The sequence below is a fragment of the Podarcis raffonei genome, chromosome 5, assembly GCF_027172205.1.
Source record: "Podarcis raffonei isolate rPodRaf1 chromosome 5, rPodRaf1.pri, whole genome shotgun sequence".
NCBI lineage: Eukaryota > Metazoa > Chordata > Lepidosauria > Squamata > Lacertidae > Podarcis > Podarcis raffonei.
In genome coordinates, this window is record NC_070606.1 from 19,022,993 (window position 1) to 19,042,932 (window position 19,940).

General features: G+C 44.1%; 1 long non-coding RNA gene across 1 annotated transcript in view; it reads left to right on the forward strand.

Moving 5' to 3' along the window:
* LOC128413734 (uncharacterized) overlaps nt 1–19,940 on the forward strand; it is a 58,211-nt gene that overhangs the window by 18,152 nt on the left and 20,119 nt on the right. The window contains exons 2-4 of the long non-coding RNA XR_008330419.1: nt 12,934–13,017; nt 15,408–15,509; nt 19,065–19,139. This is a non-coding gene — a long non-coding RNA (uncharacterized LOC128413734). The remainder of the gene's footprint in view (nt 1–12,933; nt 13,018–15,407; nt 15,510–19,064; nt 19,140–19,940) is intronic.

Here is a 19,940-nt window from a genome sequence, read left to right on the forward strand (position 1 = left end):
TAAATAAAAGAGAATGAAAAAGATATGTTCTAGTTTTCTGCCCTTTCTTTCTTTTTCTTTCTTTCTTTTTTAATTGGCGTGTCTGGGCATTTCATTTATGGCAACACAGAAGTGTGAGAATAATGTTTGGAAGCTCTGTGTCGTGTTTAGTATCTCAAGAGTGTAAGACTCTTCCAAATAGATGCAGGAGGGATGGGTGCGGGGATATGTACTGCCTTAAACTCTGATGCCAGGCTGGGTATGCTAGCTGAGATAATGCGATTGCATTGCCAAAGTGTGCTTTTCGAGACAGGTTATGGTTGGCTATAAAAATGTGATACTCTGTCATACAAGCTGCATAACACCACAGCTCAAGAAGAAGGAAAAAGGCTAGGGAAAATATTTCATTCAAACCCTAACTTAAAAGCATAAGAAGAGCCTGTTGGATCAGGCCAATGACCATCTCGTTCAGCATCCTGTGGCCAACCAGATGCCTGTGGGAAACCGCCAAGTTGAATCTTTTCTCCTGTTGTCTCCAGCAACTGGTATTTGGAAACCGTACTGCCTCTGACTGTGGAGGCAGAGCGTAGTCATCATGGCTAGTAGCCATCTATAGATAGCCTCCTTTTCATGAACCCTCTTTTAAAGCCATCTAAGTTGGTGTCCAAAAGGGATGCGGGTGGCGCTGTGGGTTAAACCACAGAGCCTTGGGCTTGCCGATCAGAAGGTCGGCGGTTCGAATCCCCGCGACGGGGTGAGCTCCTGTTGCTCGGTCCCTGCTCCTGCCAACCTAGCAGTTCAAAAGCACGTCAAAGTGCAAGTAGATAAATAGGTACCGCTTCAGCGGGAAGGTAAACGGCATTTCTGTGCGCTGCTCTGGTTCGCCAGAAGCGGCTTAGTCATGCTGGCCACATGACCCGGAAACTGTACGCCGGCTCCCTTGGCTAATAAAGTGAGATGAGTGCCGCAACCCCAGAGTCGGTCACAACTAGACCTAATGGTCAGGGGTCCCTTTACCTTTAAGTTGGTGCCCATCATTGTCTCCTGTGAGAGCAAGTTCCATAGTATAACTATGTCCTGTGTGAAGGAGTTCTTTAGGAAGAACTTGGTGACTTTAAAACATCCTACCATCACAGAACTCTTTCCAAATCAATGCATTTGCTAAAGACCTCCTCCACATGTGTCACAGAACCCCAGTGCATTGCAGATGATTCTGTGATGTTCCAGGGTGAATTGCGCACTCATTTGCTCAACAGATGGATAAGTCTGAGAACATGACCCAGAACATGTCCAACATTCTTGTGTAGCTGGAGAGGATTGAAAGGGTATGGATATTCTGTCTTTCACACAAGTTTGTCTGCTATTACTAATATAACAAAACAGGTGTGAGGGGAAAGCCAGCAGACTTTGCATCTTGTAAGGCTCTTAAGAGGGGATGTGGGAATAGAGGAGGCACAATACAGGTCTATGAGGATCTGTGGTTGCAATGCAAGTTTCACCAAGCCCTTTTGGGAAGGAGAGGCATACAGTGGCTGATTTCTCCATCTCTTGAAATACAAAAGCCAAAGAAGATTGTCACATAATAAAGTAAGAATGTCCACATTTACCAGGATAACTTAATTTATAATTGCTGCTGCTCAAAATGTGAAAGAGAACACCACCCATTACATTACATGCCTTTCCTCCGCTCCCAGAAACTGAAGCAAGAACTTGACAGTCCTTCTCATGTCCCCTCTCTTGGTTCTACTCTATTACCACTGTAGTCAGCCCATGTAATGGTTCTAGGGGTTGCTCGTGCGTAAACTGGCGCCACACCTGGCTGGGTTGCCTGAGTGAACCTTTTCTGTCCGGACAGCCTCTCACCCGTGGCTGTCTCAATCGCTGGCAGAATCCGTCAGTGGGCGTTTCTTGAACTTCTTCCAGCAAAGAAGCTCTTTGACGCCTAGTCTCCGCCTACTCTCCCTGCGCGGAAGCCTTCTGCGCAAGGAGGGTGTGGGCAGCGGAGGACCCTTACTCTCCCCGCTGGTCCCCGGCAAGGAGTCATGGGACCGCCTCGCCGATTCCCCCATCTGCCCCCCTTCTCCACTGGTGCTACGCTGATTCCCTTCCCCAGAAGATGGGCTGCCTCTCCCCATCCCGGAACGCTCTCTGGAATCAGCCCGCTGTCTCCCTCCGGCCCTGATGGCAGTTCCCTGACAGCCCATTCTTCAGAAATGCTGAAAGTCCAGCGAAAAAAATAAATGGTTTCTTTAGCCTATACTTGTCCTGCCAACTGATCCTTGGAATGCCTTTTGCTATAACTCACTTTCATTCTAGGCTGGAATTATGGAGGCTCAGTGCTGAAAAGCGACACCAAATGCTTTGTATTTTCTTTCTCAATAACTTTCACCCTCCGTTTGTAAGGAAAGAGATGTAGGCAGAGTCCTCGATAGGACAGAGAAGAATTCACAGGCTCAAACGGAACCCAAGCCCTGTTTATTTTTTGGCTGAGGGATCTGAACTGTTTCAGTGGGACTTACATCAGAGTAAACATAGACATATGGGTTGTAGAATGTTTACGGTATCTGTAAGTCGCTTTGAGTCATTTCCACAAGTAAAGTAAGTATGATGATGATAAAATATCCAGTCTGGTTTCATACGTGGTTTTGGGAGAAAGGGAAATGTGAGCCTTTTGGTTCCCCTTAATCTCCAAGTAGCTCTTGACACCATAGACCATGGTGTTCTTCTGCAGCGACTCAAGGAGGCACTGTACTACAGCAGTTCTGCTCCTACCTGCAGTGTCACTACCAGAAAGTCGTACAGTCGTACCTTGGAAGTCAAACGGAATCTATTCCAGAAGTCCGTTCGACTTCCAAAATATTTGGAAACCAAAGCCCAGCTTCTGATTGGCTACAGGAAGCTCCTGCAGCCAATCAGAAGCTGCAGAAGCCCCAACTGACATTTGGCTTCCAAAAATAGTTCGCAAACTGGAACAGTCACTTCTGGGTTTGTGGCGTTTGGGAGCAAAAATGTTCGAAAACTAAGCTGTTTGAAAACCAAGGTACAACTGTACTAGAAAATAGCTTTTGGGCTGTGGGGATCCACAAGGATCCAGTCTGTGCTTCCTATGCTTTCTATATGGAACCATTGGAAGCTGTCTGTCTTTCTGGATCCATGTTCCTTCTCCTGCATCCTATTCCTCACTCTGTCATGTCCTCAGGTATCACCTTGGCACCAGATAATGCGTAGCTTCATGTCTACTGAGGAAGAGATCTGATCTTCCATTTAGTTCATGGAAGGTAAAAAATGACCTTGTTTTCTTCCTAGCTAACTATAGCATAGTATCAAACCTGAAGAGGCAATTGTCTGGTAATTTCTACTTACTGCACTCAGAGCTAGGAAGGGTCTATGACCATTGGCAAGCAGAAAATGGGATTGCTACTTCCTTTGGGGGCGGGTTTCATGTGTTTTTGAGGGTTTTGTGACCAGCAGATGTTGTATAGAGGCTAAAAAGTGAAAAGCCCCTCAGTTCAAGTGTAATCTCAACTATGAATTCATTAGGGGACCTTAGACAGGCAGGTGTTCTTCCAGTTTCTGCCCCCTCCATCCCCTGCAATATGAGATCAATAAAACTGGCCTCTGTTACACGACTACTGTAAAGAATACTGGAGAGCTTGACTTGCACTATACAGAAGCTATTATCATGCTAAGGTACACATTCTGGAATGTGAGGGTCTCAAGGGCTTGCAAATTGAAATCCATGCATTTCTTAGAAGGCAGTCTTCTGTAGGTCTTTAGGACTGTCATGGAGCCATAATTCTTCATATGCCAAGTCTATTTCTTGAGCCTGTCCTGTTAAAAATTTAAAAAATCCAACTGGATCCCACTATCCCATATCAAGCCGCTATATTCCCAGCCAAAATGATCTGCAAGTCCCCCACCAGCTGCCAGTGTTTCAATAAATGCTCCGGAGTTGTGTCTGCAGCCAGATGGTCCTTGACAAAATCTTCACATGTCAACTTGCATTGTGATATCAGAGCAGTTTCTTCCCCATAGTTTTGTGTGCATGTGCACATACTTGCCATTATTTTGCTTCTCTTTTTTTTCTGCACTCTGAAGAAGGATTTCTGTTTTACCTCAGACGTTATTCAGTAATGGCAGCCTATGAATCGCTGATAATTTTGCATTTAATTCCGACAGTTCTAACATGCTTTATTCCAGGATGTGGCTTTCCTTGGTACAGAATTTTTATCCATAGAATGGATAGCAGAGAGATACACAGCTTTGTTATATTTTCTTGTTGTGTGCCAAGGAGGAAGAACAATCGCCACAGAACCCTAGTGATGGACAAAGAGAAAGGAAGGGAATACAAATAATATGCAAAGGGCTAACTAACGAGACTTGGGAGAGTTGGCTTAGACTAATGGGAGAAGCTTTGTGTAAGGAGCTACAGTGGCACCTTGGTTCCCGAACGGCTTAGTTGTCGAACAAATCTGCTCCCAAACGCTGCAAACCTGGAAGTATTTTGGTTTGTGAATGTTTTTCGGAAGCCGAATGTCCGGCGCAGCTTTCACAGCTTCCAATTGAGTGCAGGAAGCTCCTGCAGCCAATCAGAAGCCGTGCCTTGGTTTTCGAATGGTTTCGGGAGTCGAATGCACTCTCGAGTTGAACCCTGAATGGCATATTATCAGCTTGAGATGGAGAGAAGAAGGAGGAGAGGGAGAGTTATTTCTTTTATTTCTTTATCAATCAAACAAACATCCAGAATATCCCTTTCCTCTTTTGAAAGTCATTTGTCCCCCATGAAAGGGGGACATTTAATGGAGCTTGGTGTCTTCTATTCCTTATGGGGAGGGAGGCTTGCAATTGTTTATAAGGATTTCTACTTTTTCTTCCTTTCTTGAACAGCAACAAAATCTTTGCTGCCACTCCCAGTGATGGTTAAGCTGTAGTGGGCAGCCTGACGATTTTCCTAACTGTAGTCATTCTGTGACAATGATAAATACCACCCCCAGACATATATTAATACACCATGAATTCTCTCTCTCTCTCTCTCTCTCTCTCTCTCTCTCTCACACACACACACACACACACACACACACACTCTCTCTCACACACACACCCACCCACACACCACCCCAGCCATAATTGTAGCCCAGCTCAGGGTTCGAGTCACGAGTGGCAGCTGGTACCCATGAAAATCAGAGTGCTCAGGATTCCAACTCCACCCAAGCTCGTCCACCAGCCCCAGCCTTAGCCTCACCCCCTCTTGAGATTCAGTATTATCATCCCGTGCTTATGTGTGAGTGACCTCAGCTGAAAAATGTGTGTGTGAGAGATGAATTCTCTTGTTTCTAGTGTCTGACTTGAGATACCCAGTTTACACATGCAAACTGTTACTTGATAGTCATTAACGGATGTACTTCAAACCAGCTCTGAATTCTTATCAGTGCTCTTCCTTATTTGATGCATTTTCTCTGGAGTTTGCATGCATGCTGCGATACCATGAAAACTGTCATATTTGATTATATTTTTTGTGAGACTTTTTTTCCTTTTCATTTCCATACATTTACCATGGATATTAGTTTTAAAATTTGAAACAGCAAGAGGACGTACTTTGCTTGTTGGGGGAAATATTTCAGAGTCTGTCCAGTTTAATCTTGCCACCATAACCATGAGATGGCCACCCTAACCAGCAGCAAGGGTGTCCTTCAAAGACTAGCCCCTAGGCACTGGCACTGGCGTCTAACATCTAGCAGCCGCACATCAGTCCTAGGGAAATTAAAGCCAATTTCTGGACACCAGACTGTGGTTTTTATTCATGCATCTAGACAGCATGGAGACTGCCTTGCCATATACTGACATAAAGGACAAATAGACCTAGTTATTATCTGTGACACAGTGAGAGCCCAGATGACATGCTCCGACAAGGTCTCAAAACAGTAAAATAGAGATGTTGAAAGGAATTGGTGTTAAAATGAAGCTCCAAGGACTGCATCATGGGATGGTGGCAGGATTAGGTGTGTAGTGTCTTAAAAGTAGCATATTGGGACACACACGCACCCCTTGCCAGTTAACTTCCAATCCTGTCCATATAAGAGGCTGAGTTTGATTTTAGCATTGTTAGTCCAGTGAATTCTTTGTTGGAGTTCTGAATTTGCAATATATGGGGTGAGTGTTGAATCTTATGTAGCCAAAATAGCACCATTCATGTTACGAAAATACAAACATTATTTAGCGGGGAGGGGGAAATCCAGAGGGTGGTAGTCAACTAAGTTTTACTTAGACTAGACCCATGACATTAATGAACATAATCCATTTCAATGGGTCTACTCTGAATACCACCCACTAAATGGTCATACACCAAAGAGAACCCATTGGAAACAAAGCATGCTAAATAGCCACTGGAATTGCTAGTAAAAACCGGTGGGGCCCGTGGAGAAGGGGAAATGGAATTGGCTGGTGAAGGGGAAGGTATGGCTCCAGTGGTGCAGGAGGCTTCAAAACAAGTTGGCAGGATAGGACTAGCTCAGGTATCTTCAACCTTTTCAGGCCAGGACCCATTTTTAACACACACACATTGGGGAACCCATTTCTTATTCTTTTACCATACATTTGCATGGTGGTAATGTTCCTGTTGCGACCCACCTTGGATCTGGCCGAGACCCACGTGTGTCCCTACCCACCAGCTGAAGACCAGTGGACCAGCCCCTAGAGAAGGCAAGGAGTGCAGAGCGTGTAAAGAGGAGAGTGGGAACCGGGAAGTTCTGTATATTTATTCCTCCTTTGCCCTTTACTCCATCTCTGTCTTTTTCTCCAAGTGAAAAGAGAACAGAGGAAGAGACGTGTGTGTGTGTAAGTGTAAGAACCTTCTCATTGTTTTGATATGTCATTCCCTGGTTTACTTTGAGATGCCATTTTTAATCATCTCCATAGAAGGAAGTGAGAGTTGCCTATAGAAACCAATGGAGAAATTAAGTTAGGATTGGGCATTAGTACATCCTAACCTAATGAAAATACCAAAAATAGAGCAGCAAAGAAAAGAGTTCCTGCAAGTTAAGGGATATGCTGAAGCCAAGAGGGTTACAAATTGAATCTTCTTCTATTTTACTCAGTTTGGAGGGCTGTGCTGAGATACAGAAATCCTGCGCTGTTGTTAATGCAGATCAGAGGTAGGCCCGAATCTGCTTCGGATTCCCAAGTTGCACCCACACCATGCATTTAAAGCAGCTGTTACATGCCACTTTAATCGTCGTGACATCTCTCAAACAATCTCAGAAAGTAGCATATACAGTGGTACCTAAGAACAGCTCAGTTTATGAACAACTTGGATTAAGAACGCTGCAAACTTGGAAGTAGGTGCTTTGGTTTGTGAACTTTGCCTTGGAAGCAGAACATGTTCCGCTTCCTTTTGAGTGTGTTCTGTTTGTAAATTGAGTCCCCCACTGCTATGGGAAAGCATGTCTTGGTTTAAGAACGCTTTGGTTTAAGAATGGACTTCCAGAACGGATTAAGTTCGTAAACCAAGGTGCCACTGTAATTAGTCTTAAGGGAGTGGGGGAACATTGGTGATGCATGAATGGCTTCTGCATGTGGTTTCAAATGCAAGAGGCTGTGCAATGCAGTGAAAGCTTGTTCATGCCAGAAGCACCAAATTCTGTGTACAAATCCACTTAAAATGGATTTCCTCTCCAATCCTGGTAGGAGGGCCCTAGCAGAGACTTTGATGCCAGAGGCCTCAGACATCCCAGAACGCGGCATGATTGCCAGTCCATGTCACTGCTATTCTTGTAGCCTGCAGGTGTCAATGCAAGCACCAATAAAAATGAACCAATAAGGATAGGGAAAGGAATTTAGCAAGATGAGGAAGTTGGGGAAAATATATTTTTCATGCATAAGTCGATCAAATTCAGCAGCCTGCTGTGATGGGAAAGATACATAATATGATAAAGCTTGGTAGCAAAGACATGTGTGATTGAACAAACCAATGAAGAGATAACATTTGAAAGCTTTACAGCTTGGAAAGCTGTTAGCAAGCTGGGGTCCCCTTCATCATTTTTAATTTTAGTTTTACTGCCCTTCATTTGCTTTGACAGGTTGATGTTGCCATGGTGCAGTTGAAATCCTCGTAAAAGTGCTGTTACCCTTTCCAAGAAGGCTATTTTTTCCAAGGGTTTATGCCACATTTTATAGTTATGTCAGAAGGTTTACTTGGTTTATGAATCCTGCAAGCAGTAGGATTGCTTTGGAAACTCTGAGTTGCATTTTGGCTTCTGCCATTTAACGGTTTAAGCTTTAAAAAAAGATCACCATATCAACGTGTTATGTCCTTTCAATAATTAAACTCATTACAAATTTATCCTTTTGTTAATAAGGGCACATAAAAAGCATTCTATGCTTATGCTACCCATTTGATCCAAAAAATATTTGCTGCAGAGGGTGGGTGGGTGGGTGTGGGGAGCTGTCACATGTCCTTAAATATTGATCAGCTATAGGAAACAACATCAATCACATAAACATTTACGATGTGGGGGTGGGTGGATTGGTACTTACACAGAGTTTTTGTCATACCTATAGAGTTATTTCCACTGGCGGGCAACCCAGGATGCCCATGACAACCTGTCCAAATGCTATGGCCAGCAGCATGCAAATGTCAGTCTCAAATATAAAAACTTCTGCCAGCATGAAAAATAGCATGTCCGTGATAGCTCACTTTCTCTGACCATTGGCAGAGGAAGTATTCGCTTTACATCAAGTTAACATGGGGTCACAGCACAGTAGGGAGTTAGCCAAATATGTTACACTGCCCAACTAGCTCTGATCCATATTGCACTTGGCCCTAAACTACAAGAACAGAGATTGGCTAAGATATGTTTATGCAATTTCCATTAAAAATACAGTACAGTGGTACCTCGGGTTAAGTACTTAATTTGTTCCGGAGGTCTGTTCTTAACCTGAAACTGTTCTTAACCTGAAGCACCACTTTAGCTAATGGGGCCTCCTGTTGCCGCCGCACCGCCGGAGCCTGATTTCTGTTCTTATCCTGAAGCAAAGTTCTTAACCTGAAGCACTATTTCTGGGTTAGCGGAGTGTGTAACCTGAAGCGTATGTAACCCAAGGTACCACTGTATTGGGCCACGTGGAAAAGAAACAAGCTGCCCAGTCTGTGTTTTTGGGTGAGCCACCTCTGGTGGATAAGCTTGCTAGGAAGTAAGTTGCACTGAAATAAGTAAGACTTCTGTGTAAATGTGCTTAGGGTTGTTCTGCAAGTAACGTGCAACATCACAGAAAGCCTATATCAGCGGGTGGAATTGACCTCAGGCTTCTCAAGAACCAGGCTGGTAGTTTTCTGTGCAGGCTTCCTGTTCAGCTTTTGGGTGGTAGCAGTGTGACGTGTGCCTTTACATTAAAGACATCTTTGATCCAACGATTTTGGAACAAGAACACTTCCCCCCCATTTCTACCCCTTTCTCTTCAGTCAGTTAAGCAGGTTACTTTTGTTGCAGCTTTATAATCCTGCTTTGTCTTAAAAAACAGTACCCTGTCATTGGTCCCTCCTTGCTCGATACTTTCCTCCTTAATTGCCTTTCCATTCAAGCCAGAGACGTATAGCGGCAACTGCAGTGTGGTGCAAAAAAAACCATTCATTGTTATCAGTCAACAGAGTCTCCTACAGGAGCACCTTAACAAGAGCTAGTTCACAACGAGCTGAAGGCACAAGATGGATGGTGTTCATAGTTCATTATTTGAACAAGGGTATCTGACTTATGGCAAATCTATCTGAGAGAGTGTTGTAGAATTCTATTTTATCTTTAAGAAATGGTATTTTAGAAAAGTAAGATATTTACTTCTCTTGCAGTGAAGAATTTAAGTAGAAAAATTCCCTCTGTTTGTTTGAATCATACTAGAATGATGAGGCAGGGCCGAGTCATACATCAAGCAACCAAAAGGTGGGGGGCAGGGGGCAGGGAGAGACATGACTCTTCAGGGCTGTATTTTATTTTGTGCAAGAAGAAGATGCCCCATGCTATGGCTGGACATACTTTGTGCTTTAAAAATATTGTTGCACGCCACCCCAGTCTCTGAGCAGTGCAAGGTTACGGGGGTTCCAGGCCAGGGTTCATGTTTCCTTTGGAATGAGGCACAGAGGAGACTGTGGTGTCTTTATGATATATGGTTTATTTACACATATATACAACCTGAGCCTACAATGGAGGGGTTTGCAGCATTGACACACCAGAGGGGCCTTGCTTCCCCTGTAGCCACAGCCTTGGATTCAACCAGAAATCAAGCATCACTCTGTCTCTCTGGCTTCCTAGCCTGTCGCTTTTCCATTTCTAGCTTCTAGTTCAAATCTCTCAACTCTCACCATTTTTCTTTCTAACTACCAACCAGTTTGCTGCCTGGCACAGATCCACTTCATTTGTTCCTTTAATGACCCATTACCTAGGCCAGGCATGTCCAACAGGTCGATCGCTATTGACTGATTGATCGCGGGGGTGTCCCAGGTCGATTGCGGTATCAACTTTGGTCAACGCCCCCCCCCCCAAAGCTCTACAACTTTGGTCAATCTTCCCCCATCTACAATGGGTAGATCACAGCCAGTCTTTTTATACTGTGAGTAGATCACAGTCCCTTGGGAGTTGGACGTGCCTGACCTAGGCTATTGCCCCATCAGGATGCTAGCCTGGCTTAATTTTTAACACTTGCTGGATCCAGAGGTTACAAGGGTCTCGGCATACAGCCTGCTCCCCTGCCTCTAAGTTCATAACAATGAATTCATTGTCAGTTCTTTTTTTCTGCCTATGTTACTCCTTAAATTACATAAATGCAAATGCTTAATAATTGTTTCTCAACAGTTTCAGCTGTTCTTCTCTCTCTCACTCTCTCACTCTCTCTGTGTGTGTATATGTGTATTCCCAGTCATGCCAGATACGGAAAACAGCTATAAAGTTGATAGGCATAGATGAGATAAATAATGGCGGTGAGCATTTTGTGTGCATTCTTTCGGAATAGGGCATAACGGGGCAGGGCAGGCTTATGCATGCTCTGCCAATGTGCACAGGGGCCAGGAGTGGAGCCCCCATGCAAAATGGCCACCACCTGTAGCAGAAAAAAGGGGGGGGGTCATTTTCACCACTTTGGATGGGTCAACACTTTATAGCTGCAATATCAAGTGATGACTTCCATATTTGAATGAGCTATAATATTCCACATTGCTTTACTTCACCTTACCTAAGTATACTCAATTAGAGATAGGATGATTCCCCCACCCACTTCATTAACAGGATTTGTACAATTAATTTCAGAATTGAAGATGCATAGTTTGTTACTGCTTTAAGTCCTTCAGTTGTTTTGCATATTCTGCTCCCTGCCACATTGCCAATGGAAAATAGTAAAAATACTGTTACAATTTATCTTGATGTGGCTGATTTTAGATGCAATCATGTGTATGTTCTTTTTGTGCAGTGTTTCACTAACACACACACATATGTTCCTGTGCCCCATTCAAAATGATAGTGATAAAACCTGGACTGTAATTTGCTTTAATAATAATAATAATAATAATAATAATAATAATAATAATAATAATATATTATTATTTATACCCCGCCCATCTGGCTGGGCCTCCCCAGCCACTCTGGGCAGCTTCCATAAAAACCAAAAATACAGTAAAATATCACACGTTAAAAACTTCCCTGAACAGGGCTGCCTTAAGACGTCTTCTGAATGTCAGGTAGTTGTTTATCGCTTTGACATCTGCTGGAAGGGCGTTCCACAGGGCGGGCGCCACTACCGAGAAGGCCCTCTGCCTGGTTCCCTGTAGCTTTGCTTCTCGCAATGAGGGAACCGCCAGAAGGCCCTCGGCGCTGGACCTCAGCGTCCGGGCAGAATGATGGGGGTGGAGACGCTCCTTCAGGTATACTGGACCGAGGCCGTTTAGGGCTTTAAAGGTCAGCACCAACACTTTGAATTGTGCTCGGAAACGTACTGGGAGCCAATGTAGGTCTTTCAAGACCGGTGTTATATGGTCTCGGTGGCTGCCCCCAGTCACCAGTCTAGCTGCCGCATTCTGGATTAGTTGTAGTTTCCGAGTCACCTTCAAAGGTAGCCCCACGTAGAGTGCATTGCAGTAGTCCAAGCGGGAGATAACCAGAGCATGCACCACTCTGGCGAGACAGTCTGCTTTCTTATAGCATCTGATCACTATGCACAGCTGCATATGCATGCTGGTAAAGCACTGCACAAGAAGAATATTGATAATAAGTAGAAGCATTTCAAGATAGAAGTTTTGCATTATGAGAACAAAAAAAAACCCCAAACCCAAACAAACTCAAGGAGCAGTGACACTCTGTTTATGCGGGTGGGAGGAACTGAAATCTGAGAGGAACAATGGAAATTGATCATGTGCTATGCTTTGTACAATTTTTAAATTATATATAATGATAGAGGGTCTCTAATGCATCTGCTGTACTGAGGGAAAAAAGAAAGAAGGAAAAGATAATATCCAATATTTGGTGAGGTATTCAAATGGATAGAATTTCAGATGCATCAAGCTTCCCCAGCCTCTTAGAGCAAAGGTGCATGGCACATAGCTTTAAAGCTAACTCCAGAGCTGCAAGCTTCAGAGTCAGGGATGAAGGCTGTTTGGCTTTGGAGAGTTTTATTGAGGAATTAACTTTCTCTGGCCCATATCTGGCCCAAACATGTCCCTGACTGGTAGTTTATCATAGGAAGAGGCTGGTGCATTGTGAAGCATTTGAAGGAGTGTCCTGATACTGAGGCGAGCGACACTGCTTTGCAATGATGTCTCTGAAGTGCAAGCATATCACAAATCATTTGGGCTGCAGAAGCACAGCAGAACTGATGTGCACTGATGTTGCCATTTAATGTGGTTTCCCAGCAAACCTTTCATAAAATTCATGATTGTAGCTGACCTCTCTCACTGGGCTCCTCTCTCTTTCTTTTTTAAAGGCCTATAACCTGGCGTTGAGAAACTGTGCGCCGGAAAAGTGATGTGCAGAGAATCATGTTCTCTTCAGAAAAAAGATACAGGAGGTGAGGCCCCAGTCAAACAGTTGATTAAATGTCACAGTGCATTGGGCCATTTCCTAGACTGTGGTGGGATTTATTTCATTCTGTCTGCACAAGAAGAACCCGACCCTGCACTCTTCTTATGTTACAGCTGCCACTGAAATGCAGGCTGAAGTTAATTTTATGCATTTATTAATTACATGTATTGCCCACTCTTCACCCAGAGGTCCCGGGGCTATATTAAAAAAGTAAATAACAACCACTAAACAAAAAGTTTAAAAAATAACACCTTATGATCACAGTTAATATACAATAAAAGCAGCAGCACATTGATACATCAGAGAGGGTTCAAAAACATTGGAGACCTTCTAGGATCTGCTTAAATCCCCCCTGGCCTTCCTCTCAGTCACTCTTTCCACTTCCTCTAGTGCAACAGAAAGGGATCCATCCCCGAAAAACAGATATGTTCTAAAAATAATAATCCTGCAGACAAAGTGGCAGTAACTAGGAAGAAGGTTTGGTTAGTGGGAGCTTTCAAATTCCTCTCCAGGAGGTGCCCTGTGTGGTTGGTATCTTGCATATGTACTCACATATTGGAAACCTTCAAGGTCCTGTATGGCATCCAATAGCAGAAAGTTTTATGCCCAGCTTAGGCAAGAAATATCCAAGGGCTCCTCTGCGGATTCCTCAGCGCAATGCACCCATGCACTTGCCCCCCCCCCCATCTCAACACCTGCTGTAGCAACTGACCTTCAGCAGATTCTGATGGCAAGCCTTGTCCTCACTTGCTACCTGCTGCGTGTGGGCCAAGCTGCTGTTGAAGGCACAGTTGCAAGTTGCAATCTACGCTCAAGGCACAGCTTTGGGAATGACACTTGCAGGGATGCTGCTTTGAAGATGGGCCTTGCCCTCTTACCATTTTTCAGTCCCTTCTCAATGCAGCCCTCCCGCAAAAGTAATTGCTGACCAGAGCTGAAACAGATAAAACGCTAGGGCAGACATTTGGGAGGTTGTTGTTGGCATTTTGAACTGGCTTGTATAGCACTAAGTGGATGTAGCTGGAGATTGAACTTTTGGTTCTTTTAGTAAAGCATATGCTGTGTAAACTGATCTCATTTGATACTTGTCTTTTGGACAAAAACACATTAATGCAATCCATGTTATGTTTAGTCTGGTCCAAAAAGCTGAAGAGCTCACATTCTAGTTACCTACTTCTACCAAAGAGGAAAGAGAAAGGAAATTTGAATAGGCAAAAAACAAATATATCAGTTAGGGTTACTCTGAGTATATGATAATCAAGGAAATGCAACTTGAGGAGAGGCAAGCAAAAGTTCTTTCCCCCATCCCTTCACTGTAATCACTATCAAGGAAGAGCAAGTATTGGTCTGTTCAGCATAGCCAATGAAATGTTCCTTCACCATTAGAAAGTAGAGGGAATGAGTAGTTTTCGTCTTCCACTGTTACATCAGTAGCTGTTACACCAATCCACTGTCATCTAGGTGAATGCCTACCAAGAGGTATGAAACAAGACATGGGATTGGTAAAATGGCTACTGATGTCACAAAGGCACTTCTTCCACAAGCCTAGTAACCAACACACTTACTCAGAATAAACCCCAGCCTCCTAAAAGCTCTGTAGGAGGAAGCTGGAAGAGATGGTTGGGGAAACACTGCAGTTATTGCTGCATATTCCATTCCATTCCAGCCTGACTTTACTAAGCCTTTGTGCTGTTTTCTTAGATCATCAGGCTGCCCCCAACTTGACTCAGAATTTCTTAATGCAGGAAAACATGAGAGGAAGGAGGATTAGGCTTAAGAAGGTAAGGCAGAAACAAGATGAAACAAAATACAAGAGCGAAGCTAGTTGGGAAGGAACACAGCCAAAACTACTACTACATATCCACATGCATTTGTGGACTTTCTGCTAGTAATAATTACCCCATAGGCTTTTCATCACCCCTGCTCTCAAAAATGACTTCTGCGGTTTTTCACGTATCCATCATCAGTTAATGAGAAAAGAAATTCCATTCAGAAACGATCAAAGGGAAGAGAAATTGCAGTGACATTTTTATGGGTGGGGTATAGAGTTTTTTTGTTGCACTTGCCTTACCTTCAAGGTGGCCAAGGGGTTTTCTGAGAGCCCTGTATTTTTGTGGTCTGCTTTCTGCAGACCTCCTGGGTGCCCACACTTCCTGAAAGCCCCATGATGTTATAGTTATAGTTCATTACTTCTTTTAAATAAGTACAGTTTTGTTTTTGTTTTAATTCAAAAGGAAGGATTTTCCTTTAAAAGGAAATCAGCAAGCTCTCTTCAGTCTCAGGTGCTCATTAACCAGCTTCTCCAGCCTCCTGTATTTCAATTAAAGCTGAAAGGGAATAGGTCATGAGGTAGCTCCTCCCATTGATATTTTTCAGGTGGGGAAGTGTGAGCAGCTGGGGGAGCCAGGAGAGTGCTGGAGAAATATTCAATGGACATAAAAACACACAAGTGACCTTCAGGCACCTTGCAAGGCTAAGGTAAGCTCAACTCAGCACCTATCAAGCTTCTAAAATAAATTTTAAGGCAATACTGTGAATAGGTCATAAAACAGGAGCCAAATTTTAAGCCCACTTTGGAAGAAAATTTTAAGTAAATTGGAGGGTAGGTAGTTTTCTTGGAGTAGTGAGCAGCAGCCAGTTGTGGTCGTTTCATTGTCCCTTCATGCAGAATTTTCTCAGTCCCATCCTAGTTCTCCAGCGCTCAGTGGAAATTGACAATGACTCTTGCTGTAATAAGGGCATACAGATGGGAAAGCGGTGGCTCTCCAGGTCTTGTTGCATTAGGGCTGGGGCTGACAGGAGTTGGAGTCCACCACCAAGTCCCCCTTTCCTGGTATTAAAATACGCTGAAATGAAATTACGTATGTAAAAGAAAAAGAGAGAACACCAAAACTACATTTTTTTAGCATTTTGAATTCTAAACTGAATACTAATACATGATTTGTTGTTGGCATCCATCTGCCTCGAGAGATGATGGAATGCACCTCCAGGGGTGAGGTCAAACTGCTGTGTTAGCAGCACCAAAGTGACCTGGGCTGCCTAGACAAAAATACCCCTCTCTTGGCCCCAAAGGAAAGCAGGGCAATACATTTGACACTGACTTGGGTGCAAGTGTTACTGGAAGGAGGTGTACAATGTACCATCCTGCCGTCTTAGGAACTCCACTCTGCAAGGCGTGTGTAGGGTTTCTCCTTAGGCTTTTGTTTTTCCAAAGATATCCTGCAAGGCAGCAGAAGTTTAGCATCAGAGTTTTCCTTCTAGTTGGGCTACCTTCCTAGGTGGATGAGCCCCATCTGCCCCTCGCTTCCCTCTACAGCATGTGCAGAAACAGCCTTCTTGACCATTGGACCCATTATTGGTCCCGTCTGCTCAATCCGCTGGAGCCTGTCTTTGCATGTAGGGGAAGTTCCAAATTCAACAAGGGTTTGAGACACATTGACTACCGTCGCACGGTATGGCTGGCCAAAGCTGTTTCTGGGGTGTGACCTCTGTCTCGTGCTGGCAGCTTCTAGGGGGCACAGGAGAGAGCTGAATGCAGGGTGGAGCCAAAGGTGGGCAAACTACCACACAAGGAGGATGTTGTGTCTCTCACCAGAGGGACTGTCTGTCTGTCTGTCTGTCTGTCTGTCTGTCTACACCAGGGGTAGTCAACCTTTTTATGCCTACTGCCCACTAATGCATCTTTCTTGATGGTAAAATTTCCTTACCACCCACCAGTTCTCGATAGAAGTAGGATTCAGCTTGTGCCGTAGAACCCCCTACCACCCACCTAGAAACGCCCACTAGTGGGTGGTAGGGACCAGGTTGACAACCCCTGGTCTACACCCACCCTCTCCCCTAAGAAACAGTAGCTAAGCTGTGTAAACTGTAATTCTAGAGGGAGATTGCTGTTTCAGCCATGAAGGGTATAAGCCAGGTTTGTGCTTTCATTGTCATGTTCTTTGAGGTTGACACAACCTCTTCTTCCTACTGCAAAAACAACACTCCTTGTACATCAGTAAACTGAGAAGATAGCCTCGAGAGTGACTACAAGGGCAAATTGGCAGGACATTGTCGTGGACAAGCACAGTCTATTAATTGCAGCAAAAACAGCTGTGGAACATGAACTAGCTTCTCAGCCCAGACAATAGAAATCTGCTGGCGCTAAATGCCTTCATTTATATATGAGGATACAAAAGAATGGTCTTTAATTATTTCTGGCATATGTCCTTTAAATTCAAAGCTGAAGAATCGTCGCGGGCAAAGGGTAATACTTCTTAACAGGTTACACTTCCCTCAGGATTTCTTGATTGACATCGAAATGGGTTCCCCCCCTCCCCATCTGATTGACAGGATGGCAGGTGTGAAGTGATGCTGGAGTGCTGTAATAATGTGTCAAAAGACCTTAAATCAAGACTAATGTGGCTTCAGTGATAAGTTCCCATATGGCTCATATGGAATTACAGGGACAAGCTCATCCAGGGACTGTTATTTCTGGAATATCTAGATTATTTAATAGTTCAGTCTCCAAGGAGTATTTGGACAGAGGTTTAAGAAAAGCAATTGCTTTTTTAAAATTTTTACTTTTGTGAGGGGGTTCCTTAGGGCAAGAGACGTATGCGGGGGGGGGGGGGAGTTTGCCCAGACAAAAATTGATGAGCTAACTATAAGAAGGTGCAAAGGCGCTTTGAGGAAATTGATTTTTCTCGACAAAACTTTATAGTAGGAAGTGCCAAATTCATATTAAGATTTCACTTCAAGTACCGGTAAGTGGCAACTTTAGTCCCAACCAAAACCAGCTTTCTCCACTGCATCAGGAGGGTCCCCCCCATCATCTCTGAACCCTCAACAAGGACATTCAGCATTGGTGAGAGGCCAATTGCTCTCACACTATAGTTTGACTATAAATGTTTACTTCATGTCACTTCAGTTCTGCAAATGCAGCAGCTACAGCCGTAGCAGGTGCTGTAACCTTCCAATGGTTTGACTTGACGTTTTGAGGCGCCATGATCTTGCGCAGGTCGCATGACTCCTGGGGGAGCATGTCCTGGAATACGTACATCCCCGTTTTCTCCCCGTGACCTGGCCTGTTGGAGGGTATGTGAAAGGCATTCTCTCATTGAGGTGGCAGACCTGTGTATGAGTTTCAGATTGCCGGTGGGGGCTTACATTAAATGAATGTGTCACATAAATCAACAAAAAATCTATTCCACATAGAAAAACAAGCTGACTTGAACCAAGTTGAAGGACCATCAGGTTTACCTGAATTTTTGGGGTGAATTTGGTGACAGAGGAGGGGGTGAAGCATCTTCTTTTCTTTCTTTCTTTCTTTTTTGAAACTTGGGGTTCAATTTTCGAAGGAGATGAAACTTGCTAGATCTCTTTAATGGTTAATCAGGCTGGTGGCCACCATTTTGGATTTCTCTGAATGCCCTGAGGTTCCTGGATTGAGGAACGATAACTGCCCCAAAAAATTGGATGGGAGGGCTACCTCTCTCCACCCCTGAATAGATTAGGGCATTCTGGAAAACTATAAATGACAACCACCAGTTTTGAGGAGCTTCAGTAAGTTTTGCTCCACCCTCTCAAAAATCCACCTCATGACCAGGATGCCACCTCATTTGATGGTGAACAATGCCCTGAAATTAGGTAACGGGTGGATTGCCTAGCTCTAGTAAATCCCTGGGAGAAGTAGGCATCAGTTATGACTGACATGGCTAACCAACAGTGCACAGGGTGACCTAGTCAGAAGCACACTGCCTCACAACTTTCCCATGGAAGAAGAGGTGCTGAACAAAAGTTCTGCTTAGGGGACAAAGGCTTCCCGCACAAAGAGGGTGTACCAGTTGGATTGTCCAGGCTGGCTGTCCATGGAGCCAGCTGTGCCAGGAGGTGATAACTTACAAGTGTTTGCCTGTGTACTGCCTTCTTTCTGCATTGCTAAATGTGAGGTGTTCTCGGTAAAGTTGCATGTATTTCAATCTGCCTTCAAGTTTTCCTTCTGCCTAGTGTGATATGTATCATCATCATCACCACCCCCATCATTATTTTCAGTGCTCCCTAGCAAACTGGCAAGAACCACTTCCCACCTGACAGACTGCATTGCATCAACCAAACAAGCCAATATAGGTATGTGGATAAGTGTTTTGTTTGGGTAGGTTCATTGTATCGATTTGATACACACACACTGACAGACAGAACAAAACTTGATAGATGTTAGATAAAGACGGAGGATGTGAGTATGTTTTGCAGTTTGGCATCCTCCCGCAACAACGCTTTCTTGAATAGCTGACAAGAGCTTGGACAATCCAGTAGTATGCATCAGCTTTGAGAAACGTGGAGATTTGTGTGTTGCTCATTTGCTTCATGCAATCCTGTTGGCCTTTGTCGGATTTCTCAGCTTTGTGGCTGAAGCTTGATGTATTGAGTGGACTCTGGCCTTCCTTTGTGTCCGTGAGTTAGCCTTACATTAATTATAGCTGTATCCTGTCCTCTCATATTCTTCCCTTCTCTCTAGCTCCTTGTTCCCCTAAGAGCAGGCTGTTTCCAAATATGAATAAATCTGAATGTCAAACCGAGCTCCCCCTTACTGCTTCAAATACCGATCTGAATATGAATGTCAGGACCCTGCACATGCTTAGTTTTTCGTATGAGCATTTCTCGCCTATCCGGAGGAGTGATTTGACTTCTCTGTATTGCATTAGACCACTGTCATTAACGACAGGGGTGTCATTTTGATGTGATCTGTGAGGCAGCCGAAGCTTTGAAGTTGAAAGATAGAACAGACATAGATAAATTGTGCTCAGAGTATGCTGCTATTGCAACCATTATTGCTGGCAATTATTTCGCCAAGTGACACATCTGATAAGAAGTCATCCGGCTTGCTGGGAGGGAAGAGAGGGAGGGTGGGGGAACCTCCATTCATTGCAG